Raw genomic sequence first — 13,840 nt, 5'->3', positions numbered from 1 at the left:
TAAAACAAAACAACATTCAATGTGGGACAACTACAAATGACTCATTCAATCCTGACAAGAATTTTGTTTAAACTGAGTTATTATTTGACCTATTTATTTTTCTAGAAAAGAGGCCTGCTGTCATTTTAAGTGAAAAAGGCTGTATCAAAATGTAAGTTTAACATGTAAAGATCTTGCCTCAGAAAGTTTCACCTGGTAAAGAAAAGACATGTCCTATTCTGAAACCTGCAAACCAACACTTCCAGCCTGTGTGATTCCCCTTGCTCCATCCCTCACCAGAGATATGCACTGACTCCAATTCATGAGCAGTTTCCATCCTCCTGGAATTTTTCACTAATTGGCAAATTTACTGTGCACTGCACATATTTTACCCATGTCTGCAAGAACCAGATTTTCATTCTCCCATTCCCTTCTCTCCCCCTTCTGCTCTCCAGTCCCCACCTCTGCCTTTCTGCTTAGAACTCACACACACACATGTAAATATAGCCTCTATTTCATCTGCAACATCTGTACAGCTTGACCAGCTTCCTCAGAATTTTTTAATACATACAAACTCAACAAATAATGCAAATGAGCCACCACTTAATTATTTCCTCAACTTGTCACACAAGGAGCAATTTGGAGTGAGGGCCGGAGGTGGTGAGAGAGGCAGCACTGCTGCTCTCCCTGGTCCCACCGACCCACCCTCCAGCTTTCCAGCAAAGACTCACTTCACAAAATTTAATTACTCTGCTAACATGTCCCATATGCTGTGTGGCAGGCAGGGAAGGCTTTAATTACATCTGCTCTAGACATGCTGGGGAGCCCTGATTCCCCATCTCCCAGGGACTCCACAAGCACCCGTGGGGTTGAGGGTGCTGCCAGAACCAAAAATGGAGGCTCAGCATCAGGCCCTGGGTACCAAAACACCCTATTTTTCCTCCTTTTGCCCCTATACACACACACACACACACACCCCCACAGATAATGGTAGGGCTGCAGCAAGAGAGGGCTCTGCTCTCTGGAGGAAAACAATTCGTCCCTCTTAAAAAGTGCCGACCATCACTGTTAATGAACTGATTTTCAATCACTAATTATTAGAAAGCCCTTCCACACCACTGCTGATTTGTATGGCACTTGAGAGACATCATCTCTCATTTGGAAAGAGGAGGACAAAACCCATTCCCAGCTGGCCATCCTCTTCCCTCCATTGTCCCAACACTTCAGCACACCATGGAGCTGGCTTTTCCCCTCCTTCCTCCACCCCATTTTACTTTTCATTTTCACAGCTGCCTCTGCAATTGCTACTTTCATAGCCAGCGGGTGTTGCTGAGGTGGCAGGTAGTCAAAACCATTTTGGGGCACAATACATCAGGTGGTAGACAAGGAGCAGGCAGGAATTTCTTTGACGTGACATTGTTATGCAAAGATGCTCACGATTCCCAAGGCTCTTCATGCAACTGGATGGCATTTTCTGGAGACAGAAATCCTGCTTTAGGGGAACAAGGACTGGAGGCAGGGGAAATCCTTTCATTCAGGATCGTGTTTAAGTGTGAGAGCAGAATAGCTATTGTTGTCCCTATGCTTTTAATGTGGTTTGTGGCTTATATGATCCAGCCTGTAATCTGTTCCACATCTTATAGTGCCTTGAATTTGATCGAGCCACATCTGAATTGTGATAGACTGCTCTGCTGGCTGCTGTGTGGTGAGCCATCTCCCACCAGCTACAGCCAGGGTTTTGAACAAGGGCCAGTCATTATTGTTTGCAAACTCTTCAGGCAGAGGGGCAATTTCCAAGAATATTGTGGGTAGGAGAAATTCCACAGAAGATGCCTTTGATCTGAACTTTCCAAGTGTGGGGTAGGAGTGTACATGTCCACACAATTTCTTTAGTGAACTCCCTGTGCATCCTCCATCAGAGTTGCAGCTGCAGGCTCATGATTTGAAGCAGGAATAGCACTGCTTTCCCAAGGACCAATGGTTGTGCCATGGTCATTCACAGGCTGTGGATTTCCAAGCCCCATTGCAGCCACCTGCAACATCCATCAGCTTTCCTGCTGCATCAGGGCATCCCTGACCCAGCCATGCTCCAGTCACATTTGGCAGCCACAGAGAGGTTCAGAAAATGATGTGCTGAGCAGTGGGAGAAGACCAGGGTAGGAGGCCTTTCCTGAACTGCATTCTTTGCCTTCTTGCATGAACTGCTCTGCTTGAAGAACAGTGCTTAGTCCATGTTTTCCAATTGTTTTTGTTCCTATGGAGACATGGCATGGCAGCTTGCCTTTCCCCCTGCACTAAGAGGAGCCTTGTCCCATGAGCAAGCTCTGGAGTTATGAGAGCAAGGCTCGTGGCTTGTGGCATCACCTCCCATCCTCCCTGTCCCTCTCCACTCTGGAGCTGCTACATGGAGCATGAAATGAGCACATGCTCGAGCTCCACATCACTGATTTCTCCTGTGAAAGGGAGATAATCCACAAAGCACTTGGTGAAAGGATGGCACAATGCATTCTCTTTCAGGAGATGTTCTTCATCTCAATGCCCTTCTTTCTTCACCTGAAGTCCCAGTGAGGTCTCATATATGGAATATTCCCTCAGGAGAACACTTGTCTACTCCTGCCCTTTCCCAAGAGTACCTAAACTGTGTTAGGGTTATCCAGGTTCCATGCCAAGGAATGGACATGTAGCTGGTTCAGCTCCACTCTAAGCTTTGTATAAAAGCCAGTTCCTTTTCAGGACCATCATTATTTCTTTTTAACCTAGAGCCCAAAATTACCACTACTCAAGCTGAGGGAAGAGAAAAGAAGGGGAGGAAAAGAAAAGGGAATAAAGAGAATGGACAGGAAGTGAAGCCAGCACTTGGGACATCACAGCTAGAAAAGGTCAGGCTGCACTTTTGGATGGCTCACCCCCATGTTTAGGTGCATGATAATGGGAGATCCTTCCCTCTTCTATTTTATGCATTTCAGTAGCATCACTGTCCTTAGGGTGAATCCAATTGATTTACTCCAGTCCCCCAGTTCAATTTCTAGGGCTGCTCAGCCAGGACTCCCTAATCTGTGAACAGGATTTCATTGTGGCTGGGTGCTCCTGATCCTTCAATTTATGGCTTGGCATAAAATTGGGCTCCAGTGATGCAGGTCCACTTAGATTATGAGTCTGAAAGATCAGGCAACTGTAGCTCAAGCAGTGGGAATGTAGAGGAATTCTTGTGGAAGTGAGCCTCCCTCCCACAGTAAAATAATCCTGTGACACCCTGTCTGTGTGATCCAAAGGGCTGTGGTTTTGAGGTCAGGATGAAATCTCATTCAGGAAGAAAAAGAAATAAATTATCATGGAAAGCTGGTTTGCAATTAAAAGAATCATTTCTTTCTAAAGCGCCTGTTCCTCACTTGCAACAATTAAATGAGCTGAGCAGCTGGAGTTGTTTCAGCCCCCAAGTCTGTTTTTCCATTTTGGAGGGCAGGAACTTGTGCAAAAATATCTCACAGGTTTGTTGGGTTGTGTTTTTTTCTTCCATTCCTAGGAGAGAGGCACACAATACAAAACCACCTAATTATAGAAGCAATGCTTGGAAATAGAAATTTCAAGTCCACTATTGTAGCCTTAAACTAGAGCTTATCACTTCCATTCATAAAGAGATGCTGCAGCCCCTGCCTAGACATGCTGGACTTCCCAGATTGGTGCTGGGAGCTGAGTGGGCAGGTCTGAGCTATGATAAAGGAATTTGTCTCCTTCCTGTCTCAGAGCAGAACATGTCTCCCAAGCAAATATTTTAAGAGCAATGAGGGCTGCACAAGCTCAGCTTTTGGCAGGAACCAACCTGCTTGTCCTTCAGTAGTGCATTTTATCCATGATCTCAAAGCACTGAGCAAGACACTCCAAAGTTTACCACTGGTTAACTTTTCAATCCCTAAACATCTGAGATGACTGGGGGGCTGCCCAGCAGCTTGCCAGAGCAGTATCATCTGCTGCTGAGAGATGTGTGCCCTGAGGTACAGCAAGAAAGCACCTGGAGATGCTCAGGAGGGTAGAGCCAGCTGGGACATTCTGCTTGGGAATGTGCAGTCTGATTCCTGCTGCCATTTGGGCATGGCTCCTAGGCTGAGCCAGCTTCCAGAAGGTGTCCAGGGACACCCTGGAGAGAACCCAAGACAAAGCCCAGAAGAAACTTCCCAAAGGATCTGCCTGGACAATGGGGCCCCTTCCTAGGGCAGCCCAGCAGAGCTGCCCACCCACACCAGCCTCCCTCGCCCTGCAGCTGACCCAGAGCACAGCTGTGCCCAGGCAACTTCCCCTCCTTGTGGGTAATTTCCTAGGCTCTGTATTGTTTCAGGAAAACACGTACTTGGCAGCTCATGTGTTCCAAACCATCAGCCAGCAAGGATGGAAACAGCATTTTTCCCAGAGTCTTTCTCCACTATGTCATGAGGTAAATATCCAGGGTGTGTTTCCTCATCCTTAATATGCACAGAAACGGGGTAGGAGGGTTTGGCAACAACCCTCAAGGGTCCAGTACATTGGGATAGCAGAGGCAAACCAGCCTCAGGGTCACTGCAAAGAGCACGGGGCTCCCTGAGCACCAGGTCAGCTCAGGCAGAGCTGCACAAACCCAAGCAAGCACACATCCCCACCCCTGCACCTTGCTGCTCTGCCTATAAAATCAAGGGAGGGCTCTGGGAAGGAGGGCTCTGTGGAGCACAGAGTCCCTCACAGCCTGGAGACGGACACCCCCAGGGCTCAGCCCAGCCCTCTTGGCAGTGGAGCGAGGGGCAGGCTGTGCCTCGTGCCCCCTGCTCGTGCCCTATCGACTGGACACCACCGCGCTGCCTTCTGGACACAATCAATAAACAGAGACAGGCACTACTGTTAAATTATCCCACCAGCCTCCTGGTGATCTAATAGACTCTCCAGTAAGGTCTTATTAAATTCCAAGCCAAACTGCATCCAGTTACAGTAATTACTGAATATTTTAGAAACAGCAATTGGCTATTTAGAGCGCACTAAAAAGTATCTCATGGAAAATTTCATGCTCTTTAATTACTGTGCAACCTATCTTTTTGGTGACACCCTCCAACCTGGATTTATGTGTTAATTTGCATCTGCTCTTCTATATTTCAGCATTTTCAAAAAGAAAAGAAATTAAAAATTAAAATTAAAAAATATAAATTGAGAGCATTTCTCCTGTTGAGGGTTGGGACCTGCAGGTAGACAAAAGCCTAATGAAAGCAGGTGCTGTGCCAGCTTTCCCTATCCCTATGTGGAAAGTCCGAATGCTCCAGTCCATCACTGCAGCTCTCCACATCATGCCAGCTCCAAACCCAGCCCTGTCCCTCTGCACACTCAGCCATGACCTCCACCACCCCCATCACTCCCACCCTAGGGCTCAAATGCTAAAAAAAAAGCTAAGTCGAGCAAGCCATGCCTTTGCTGACCGATGAGCATCCTCAGGAAGTAGGGCATCACCTGCCTGGAGCTCATTTCCCCACACGCAGCCGGAGCCGCGGCCAAACCCGAGCGCGGCTCCTCTGCGCTCTCCGAGAGCCGTAACCCCAGCTGTGCTCTCCAGCTCGCTCCCTGCCTTATTAGCACTGAACAGCATCCTTATTTAACACACTTCAATTTAGAGTGGAATGGATATTTCTTACTTCAGAAAGTCTCACCTGCCTCTCAAATGGCTCTTGGCATGCAGCCTGCTCTCACTCGCGCTCTGCCTTTAACAAGGCAAGCCTCGTTCCTCTCGAACGGAAAAGAGCTGGCAGGGCTTGATTGAAAGTTTGGATTCCTTCCCCCTCCCCATCCACTCAGATGCCACAAGAGCCCCCAAATCTGTATAGCCTTCTTATTGCCAGGAAAGCAAAGCTTTTGCCAAGACATCTCCCAGGTTCCTCATCACAGAAAGTGAAGTTAAAACATCTAATGGAGGCACCAACAAAGATTGGCACCAAATAGAAAGAGGGGGAGGATGAGCACTGTTTGCAGAGCTTGCCTGGCCTCCTGCTACCCCTGCTCCCATCTTTTCTTTCTTCACTCTTGTATCCTCAGAACATCCAAGCCCAAGGTAGAAATATCTAACGAGTAATCTTTTTTCTTTCCCATCCCCAACCACACTCCTTCTGCAGGCACCTTGAAATGCAGAGATCCAAGGGAAAGGAGCATACCTCACCGCTCCCACTTTCCTAACAAGACCTCATTATGGAGCAGGAAAAACTTGACCCCATCGGAAGTGTCAGGCAGAGGCACCGTGTTTATTTCTCACATATTCCCCTTCACCTGAAACTTGGCGGGTGCTGTGGGGAGGTTATTCTTTCTTCCTTTGATTGCCATGGGGAGTAAGCTTTTCTTTTTTTAACAAAGCTATTTTAAAATAGCTGTTTAACTCTGTGCTATTTTAAATGATGCATAGAAAAAAGCCCACAGCAGAGCTGCAGTTCAGCACAAAGACCGGACGAACAGAAGCCCGTGTGCTCCTAACTGTGTACAGAGGTGAAAGGAATACACAGATGAGTGTCTTGAAGAAAATGGGCCTGTTTGGACCAGATGATGGCCATTCAGATGGGAACAGCTGCAAACCTGCCAGAGGCTTTCCTAACTTGCTTTTGCAGGTCAGTGAATACCCATGGTCATCTCCAGTCACTGTGAACTACATCTCCGCAGAGTGAGGAGTGGGCTGGTAGCAGGCTGCAGGCTGCTGGGTGCTGTGGACACCATGTTTCTGGCCATCCTTTGTGCTGGTGGTCATACTGTAAGTTGAGTGAAAGCCCATCCACAGCCACAGAAGAGAAGAATTAGAAAGACACAATGCATGTCATCCAGGAAACAGACTTCCATCTACATTCCCAAGGGAAGTGAGGTAGGAGCCTCTAGGTGTCAACAGTTCCACAACCCAGCTTGGATTTGCACTGTGATACAGAGGCAAAAGAGTTTACTTGATGGGCATTTATTGTTTTGGTACACTGCAGATTATAACCCTGTGAAGTTACAAAACAATATAGTCAGTGTTTATCTCTGGTGCTCAATTATTACAAGTTGTTCATGCTCAGCAAATATGTTTTCTGATAATCAGCTGGCATTTACTTTATAGACATCTGTGTTATTAAATACACAGAGAGAGGGGATTTAGAGATTGTGACAGCAAATGGCCCTTGTTCTGTCTATAAAGCATCACGTGCATTTTCCTATCTGCTCCATCACGATGTGTTACTGTGGGTCAAACCTTCATCCAGCCAGAGAGCCCTGCATCTCCCAAAACTCCCTCCCCTCAAGCAGGCAAGGCCATGTCTTCTGCATGGTAAAGGCATCCCATACCTCCAGCTGCATCAATGCTGCTGTCTGGCACTGAATTATTTAGTTTCCTCTCACTGTGAATGGAAATGATCTGCAGTTTAAATGGGATAAAGAGAAGTTTGAATCAAAGGCACCTTAACTCAGTCAAACACACATTGGAGACTTCCTTGCCTGTGACTGTCAGGGGTAATAACCACAGCTCTGATCAAACAAAAGGCCCTTCAGACCCACTTAGTCCCTGGAATCAGCAGGTTCACATCTCCTCTTCCAGCTGTCGGGGAAGTATTTAAAGAAGTTGAGTCAGAGGGAAATGAGGACGTTGGGCTGTGGAATGTGAACAACTTTCCTGTAGATTGGAGGCTGAATTAATACTGGGCTTTCTCAACACCCAAACACTTTGTCATGCAGGCTGGCACTCTCCATTTCCTGCTGACCTGGCAGGAGAGGAGGGTCAGTGTTAGCAGCACTCAAGTTGGCTAATTCATACGGAAGTGTAGAGCTGTTACAGCTGTCACTGCCACATCAGATGCCAGCTCTCTCATTTCCTAAACCTCTTCTGCTCAAAATCCACCGTGTCTGACTACTCCTCCCCTACACACCTGAACCCAGCAGCAGCTCTGCCCTCCACCCATAGCCAAGTCCTCCCACCCATCTCCCCATCCAGGACTTCTTTCCCCCTCTCCTCTGTGCTGCCAACACCCGGACCTCTGCAGGCATCAGACCTCCTGAGATGGCAGAGTCACTCTCCAGATCACAGGGTGATGCAGAGCACTGAGTGTCCTCATGGCATGACAAGAAGGATGGCACAGAGCTGGAGGCAAATAAGGGATCTCCTAATGGTCATTGCAGAGATCTGGTCTGTGGAGATCCTGAGGTAAAACTGAAATCTGCCAGCATTTGGAGAATCAGGGATTCTGCTGTCTCCCTGCCCCTGCTTTGTTGCCTCCAACTCTGTTCTCCCCACAGGAAAATTCTCCCCTCCTATGCGGCCCTGTGAGCTGCCCCCAGTTTGGGATGCCATTGGAGGGGAGCAGAGGGATGCTCTGGCATCACAAAGAGAGGCTGTGACCAGCACCAGCACCACACCACAGCTCAGGCTTCCCCCACTGCCCCTGCCACTCCCCACCCCCCAAGTCGCTAGCATTAAAAGGATTATGGAACAAAAAGATGAGAGAGAAGGGATTACAGGGTATTATCAGCCTTGATCCTCTCCTAATTAATTACTGGTCAGACACATGAAAGGCTGGCTGCAGCACACCCCACAACAATGAAGAAGGAATGACACGTGCAACTGGAAAGGCTTTGGTAAATGCCAATTCTTGTTTGCTGATGCAACTTTCTCCCCAGAAAAGGCTCATTTAGAGAGCAGTATCTAGACATGGCTGCTGCTATCATCTGTACAGTTTGTGTTCCTCTTCATACTCACCTTTTTCTTCTTTCTAATGCTTGAAATCTCTTGGGAGTCAAGCCTGCTCTGGCCCAAACCCTGGGAGTGGCTCCACAGGGCATCCTCCTCCCTCAGCAGACTGGGACAGCTGATGCTTACCTGGCTGACTGGGGATGCCTGGTTCTCTTGTGTGAGGCTGGGCTGGCTACTCAAAAGGTATTTTTCTAAAAATTCTTATGGATTGAGGCAATCATCACAACAATCAGAGCAATCCTGCAATGAGGCCAAAGAAGATGCATGTCATTTCAGCTCTGCTCTCTAGAGGAAGAGATAACAGAAGATCTATTTTTCTGTGTTTCCTGGTCTGAAAGGAAAGGATGTTCTCATCCCTCCCAAACCACTGCTTACTGGGAACTGGCCAACATCTATGTTAATTTTTAATTCTCAGAGTTACACCCCAGTAAATAAGAACTAAACTAGTGGCTAGCCTCTGCATATTGTGCTTTGCATGCTTTCCAGGATCCAGCCCCTGGAGTGAGAAAGAGACACTCTATAATGATAGATTGGTTTCACCAGTCACAGTCATTTTTCCTGAGAGCACTGGTCCATCTAGTCCTATGGGTTTGCTGGGCCCATTCCCACCTCCTTCCCTGAGAGACCAGCACTTTGACAGGGTCATGGTGCCACCTGAGCAAACTCCAATTGATTCACAATTCCCAACTAGGCTCACTTGCTTCCTCACTGAACTCCACACCTTGAATAAGGGTGCCCATGATTTTGGGGTGCCCAGTCTCCCTCAGACAACCTCCATGCCCTGACATCCCACAAGTACACCTTAAATCTCCCTGAAGCTCTCTGATGGAGCACCTGGGTTCCCAACCCAGGTCAGATGTAAGTGAAGTAGCCCTTAGTCCCAGCTACACCATCAGCATCTGCCAGCACCCTGGTCTTGCTTCCTCACCCAGCCTGATGGGTGATTTAGGTCTGGCTTGGGAAGTGCAATTTCTCTGTTTGCAAGCACCATACAGCTCAGCAGCCCTGGACTGGCCCCTGCTCTGCCTTTAGGCTCAAAGAGGGTGTGCAGTCACAGCAGGCCTCAAAGTGAAAGGTACTTGCAGGATGTGGCTGAAGATCATCTCTTTTTCCCATTCACTTTCCCTAACTGCAGGATCATTCCCAAAAGAATCACAGCCACAACACTACATCAAGTTTCCATTCATGACCCACAAAGCCTTTCAGTGGAGAAATCAGACAAGACTTTTGTGCCAGCTCCAAGATCCTGCAAGTTTGTCCCTATTGCCTGCTTTTTTTCCTCTCTCTTTTAACCTGAACAAGTCTGCAGCAACCTCAAATCAATAAAACAAAGAAAGGCAAGGCAAGCTGCCACTAAACACCACCTGCTTAAAAAAGATCAGCTTGTATTATTTGCTGCTACACCACAAATTTCTGCCTGCTCAGTCCCTGGTTGCTGTGCTGAAGATGCCCAAGATGGAACAGGATACACAGGTGGAGGGACCAGCCAGCATCCCCTTCCTCACTGCCCAGAGCAGCTGGCTCTGCTGCAGCTGCAATTTGCACCATATGTTCATGTAAGGGATGAAGCAGGGATGGCCACAGCCCTTCCCTTGCTTCTGGAGCTGAGAATCCCCAGTGGGGGAGGCCAGAGACCATCCTTCTGCACCCAGCTGAGAGCTTATCAAAGGGCATCCCCCAGCTGTGGGACAGGCATGTGAGCTCTGCTTCTGCCCAGGAGACAGAGGCTCTTCCCTGCTCTGCACAGAAAAGGTTAAGGGAAAGCAGAATTTCTGAGAAACACCAGCATGCTGGTTTTGACAAATGCACAAATTGGAGCAGATATGGAATGCAGATGTATGTAAACACTCATGAAATTATCCCATCCCTCCGGCACAATGTCACCTCGCAGCCACAGAGGCTCTGAGCACTCTGCCAGGCTGAGCCAGTTCAGATCCATGGGAATCAGGGAAAAGATGCTGTAAAGGTACCAGGCAAGAGTGGGGAAAGAATGAGGGAAGAGCACACCCCATCATTAGGCTAAAGATGGTCCTGCTTGGCAGCAGGACACCCTGGCTTTGGGATTGGAGTCAGTGGGAGCTTCAGGAGCTGCTTCCCTGCTCTGCCTGCAAACACCTTTAACCCTCAATCTCTAACCACTTTACAGGGGCTGGCATGGAAAATGCCAGGTTACAGATATTGAACCAATTGTCCCAGGTTCACACCATGAACCCTAAAAACAGAAACCAAGAGTGCTGACTCCCACATCCTTGTCCTACCCACTTAATCTGTGCCCTCCATAGCTGTTGCCATGGAGATAACTTCAATGCCACCCATCCCTTACCAGGACATCACTGAAATGGCCCTGGAAAAGCAGCACATAAGCCCTCAAGAAAAAACATCCTTCTGTGTTCCTGCTTCCATGGTGAGCTGCAGCAGGGCTGGGGCAGAGGTGAACAGCTTTCAAGGCTTTCTCCACATAAGAGCCCCTTTTTAATATCAAGCTCACATATTTTCCATTTACCTACTGCCAGCTGCACCTGCCCTGATCCCAGCCATAAGCCCCAGCAGAAGTTAATCTCCCCATCCCCACATCACACCTGCAAAGCCTCAACTCCACTTTTCATAATGGTCTGTATGAACAGATCTCTTTCATTAATCCCCCACCTTGCCCTGGCCCCCAGAGAGCTTCTCAGCACCAGCCATCTCCCCTGTTCCAGCACTTCAAGCTGGATTTTGAGATGAGAGAAGCCTCTTGAGCACAGGATTTTCTGATTAAAATAGAGAGGGTGAGGGACACATAAAAAATGAACAGCAGAGCAGATGTCCCATATTCTTCCAGGGAACTTTAAAAAATTCAGCTCTTGGAAATAAAGGAATAGAAGTGAAAGCAGCAAGTCCTGAACTGCCAAAGATATCTCACTCCCTTACCCCTCAGTGGGAGCATTGGGACTCACCAACCATCCTACTGAGGATCCAAAAATGCTTTTCCAAGAACAACTAAATCTGTAGGCTTCAGGGAAAGGTAAACAAGCACCCACACACATAAATAAAACATGGTAATAAATGTCTTAATAATTAGCAGTGATACCAATGCAGCTGAGCAAACTTCCCTGGATCCAAAATAACAAACAAGCCTTCTGCTTTCTGTCCTAGCTCCAGTGATAATTGTTTGCATGCCTTCATCACAGGGGATCCCAAAGCTCTTAGTAAATAGAGACAGGGATGTCAGTGGGATGGAAGCTGGGAGAGGCAATGGAGCGGTGCAAACCTGCTGCACAGGCTCCCAAAGCCACCTTTGGGTCCAGCACAGTCACTGCCCACTGGTGCCACACTGGCCACACAGAGCATCTCCAGAAAATCCCTCTGCTCTCCAGGAACCCCAATTTCAGATTGCTGAGGGGAAAAAAAAGGGACTGAAGAAAACTGGGCATTTCCTTGCCTTGCAGAGCAGCCCCAGCCCCCAACATCTGTGTTCATAGGGTTGCTCCAAAGCTGCCTTTGGGCTCAGTGGGACAGCACAGAGCAGCACTCAGCATCTGTGCTGGTCTGGGGCCATCCAGGACAAGACAAACACGCAGTCAGGAGCAAATCTACAAGACTTTACTCTCAGTTATTTTTCGCTCAATTATACCGGAGGGAAATCATATTACGAGAGGGATCAATAAGGAAAACAGAGCTGGAGGAAGGAAGAGAGCAGTACAGAAATACACACGCTCACACAAACCCCTCTCTTCTGAGCTCCAGCTGCAAAAAATCCCAACCCTTTGAACTTTCCCTTTGAGTCCTGAGCTCTTCTAGCTTTTTTTTCTTCTTTTTTTTTTTAAATTTTCCCCTCCAGACTCAAGGATGCATTTCTAACCTCAGAAAGAAAATCCTCCTTCTGTAACAGTCATTAATTGGCTTTGGGGAATCTGGGCCACCAGATATGCCCCTAATCCTATGCACACTTCCAGTCCCAAGTTCAGAGTTGGGTTGGCTGGCACTTCTCTCTGCAAGAGACTTGTTAGGGGAATTAGCTGCTTTCTTCAGCCCCTGCAGCTGTCTGCATTGATGTATTTTTTAAATATGGAGGGGGGGGGAAGGAAAAGGCAGTCAGCAGATCATGTTGGGGGGACACTGATGTGAATTTTTCTCTCTCTAAATAGCACATTTCTCCATTATCAAGACACACAAAGCATTGTCAATCACCTTGTCCTAATACAAAAGCAAAGATCTTCCCAAAAGGTTGGCAGCAATCAGCACATCCTTGTGGGTGGCAGGGTGTTATGAGAGTGAGTGCCAGTTTGATAGGAGCTGTTTCGACTGGGAGGGTGTTTGTCATCATTTAAAATGTTAAACTGTGGAAGTGGTACATAAAGGCTGACACAAAAATGTCTGAAGAACACATCCATGCAGCTTTTTCTCAAAGGTCCTAGGCGACAAACCACAGCTCAGAGTTGCAAATTCCCAGCTGCCCTTAGGAAAACCAGCTCAAACCTCTTCCAGTGTGGGAGGCATAACAAAGCAGTCACCAATTGCTATTCACCATTTCCCCAGGTGGTCCTACCTCCAGACACTGCTCACACATGCAGGGCATCTCCAGGCAGCAGCTGGGGGATCTTCCTCCACAACATGGGAAGTGATTCCTGCAGAACATAGTTCAGGCAGAGGTCAACCTTAGGTGCCCTAAGCCTCTTCCCAGAGATCCCATTCTCATATCTTTTCCAGTACACACCAATAAGAACCAAAATGAAATCAAAATTGAGTTGAATTACTCTCTTGAACAAAAATAAGCCTATTCACCAATCCAAACATATATGAGAATCCTCACTAGAAGGAAAAAATCGCAACACATATTGCTTATTAAATTATTCTTTTTTCTTATTACTGTCTCTCCTGGTGCAGACTGAGGCATTGAAAAGCTACAAGACACATTGATCTTGTGCCATTTCCCATTTCATACTGAAGCACTGGAAGCTCATGGGAAAGGTCATTCTGTTCACGTCTCTACCTGAGGAGATTTGGGTTGCACAAACAAACACCCAGATGCTCAAATCTCCCACCCATCACACATGGCTATCCTTTTTGGGTCAAAGCCTGCCAGGCTACCTTTAGCATCCTGCTGGTGCTTTTTGAAAGATGCAAAGCGTCCTTTAAAAGGAGAAAAGCCAGCCCAAGATGGAGCCGAGAGGCTCT

Source organism: Agelaius phoeniceus, chromosome 11 (genome assembly GCF_051311805.1).
Source record: "Agelaius phoeniceus isolate bAgePho1 chromosome 11, bAgePho1.hap1, whole genome shotgun sequence".
Taxonomy (NCBI): domain Eukaryota; kingdom Metazoa; phylum Chordata; class Aves; order Passeriformes; family Icteridae; genus Agelaius; species Agelaius phoeniceus.
Note: the sequence above shows the minus strand (reverse complement) of the source record.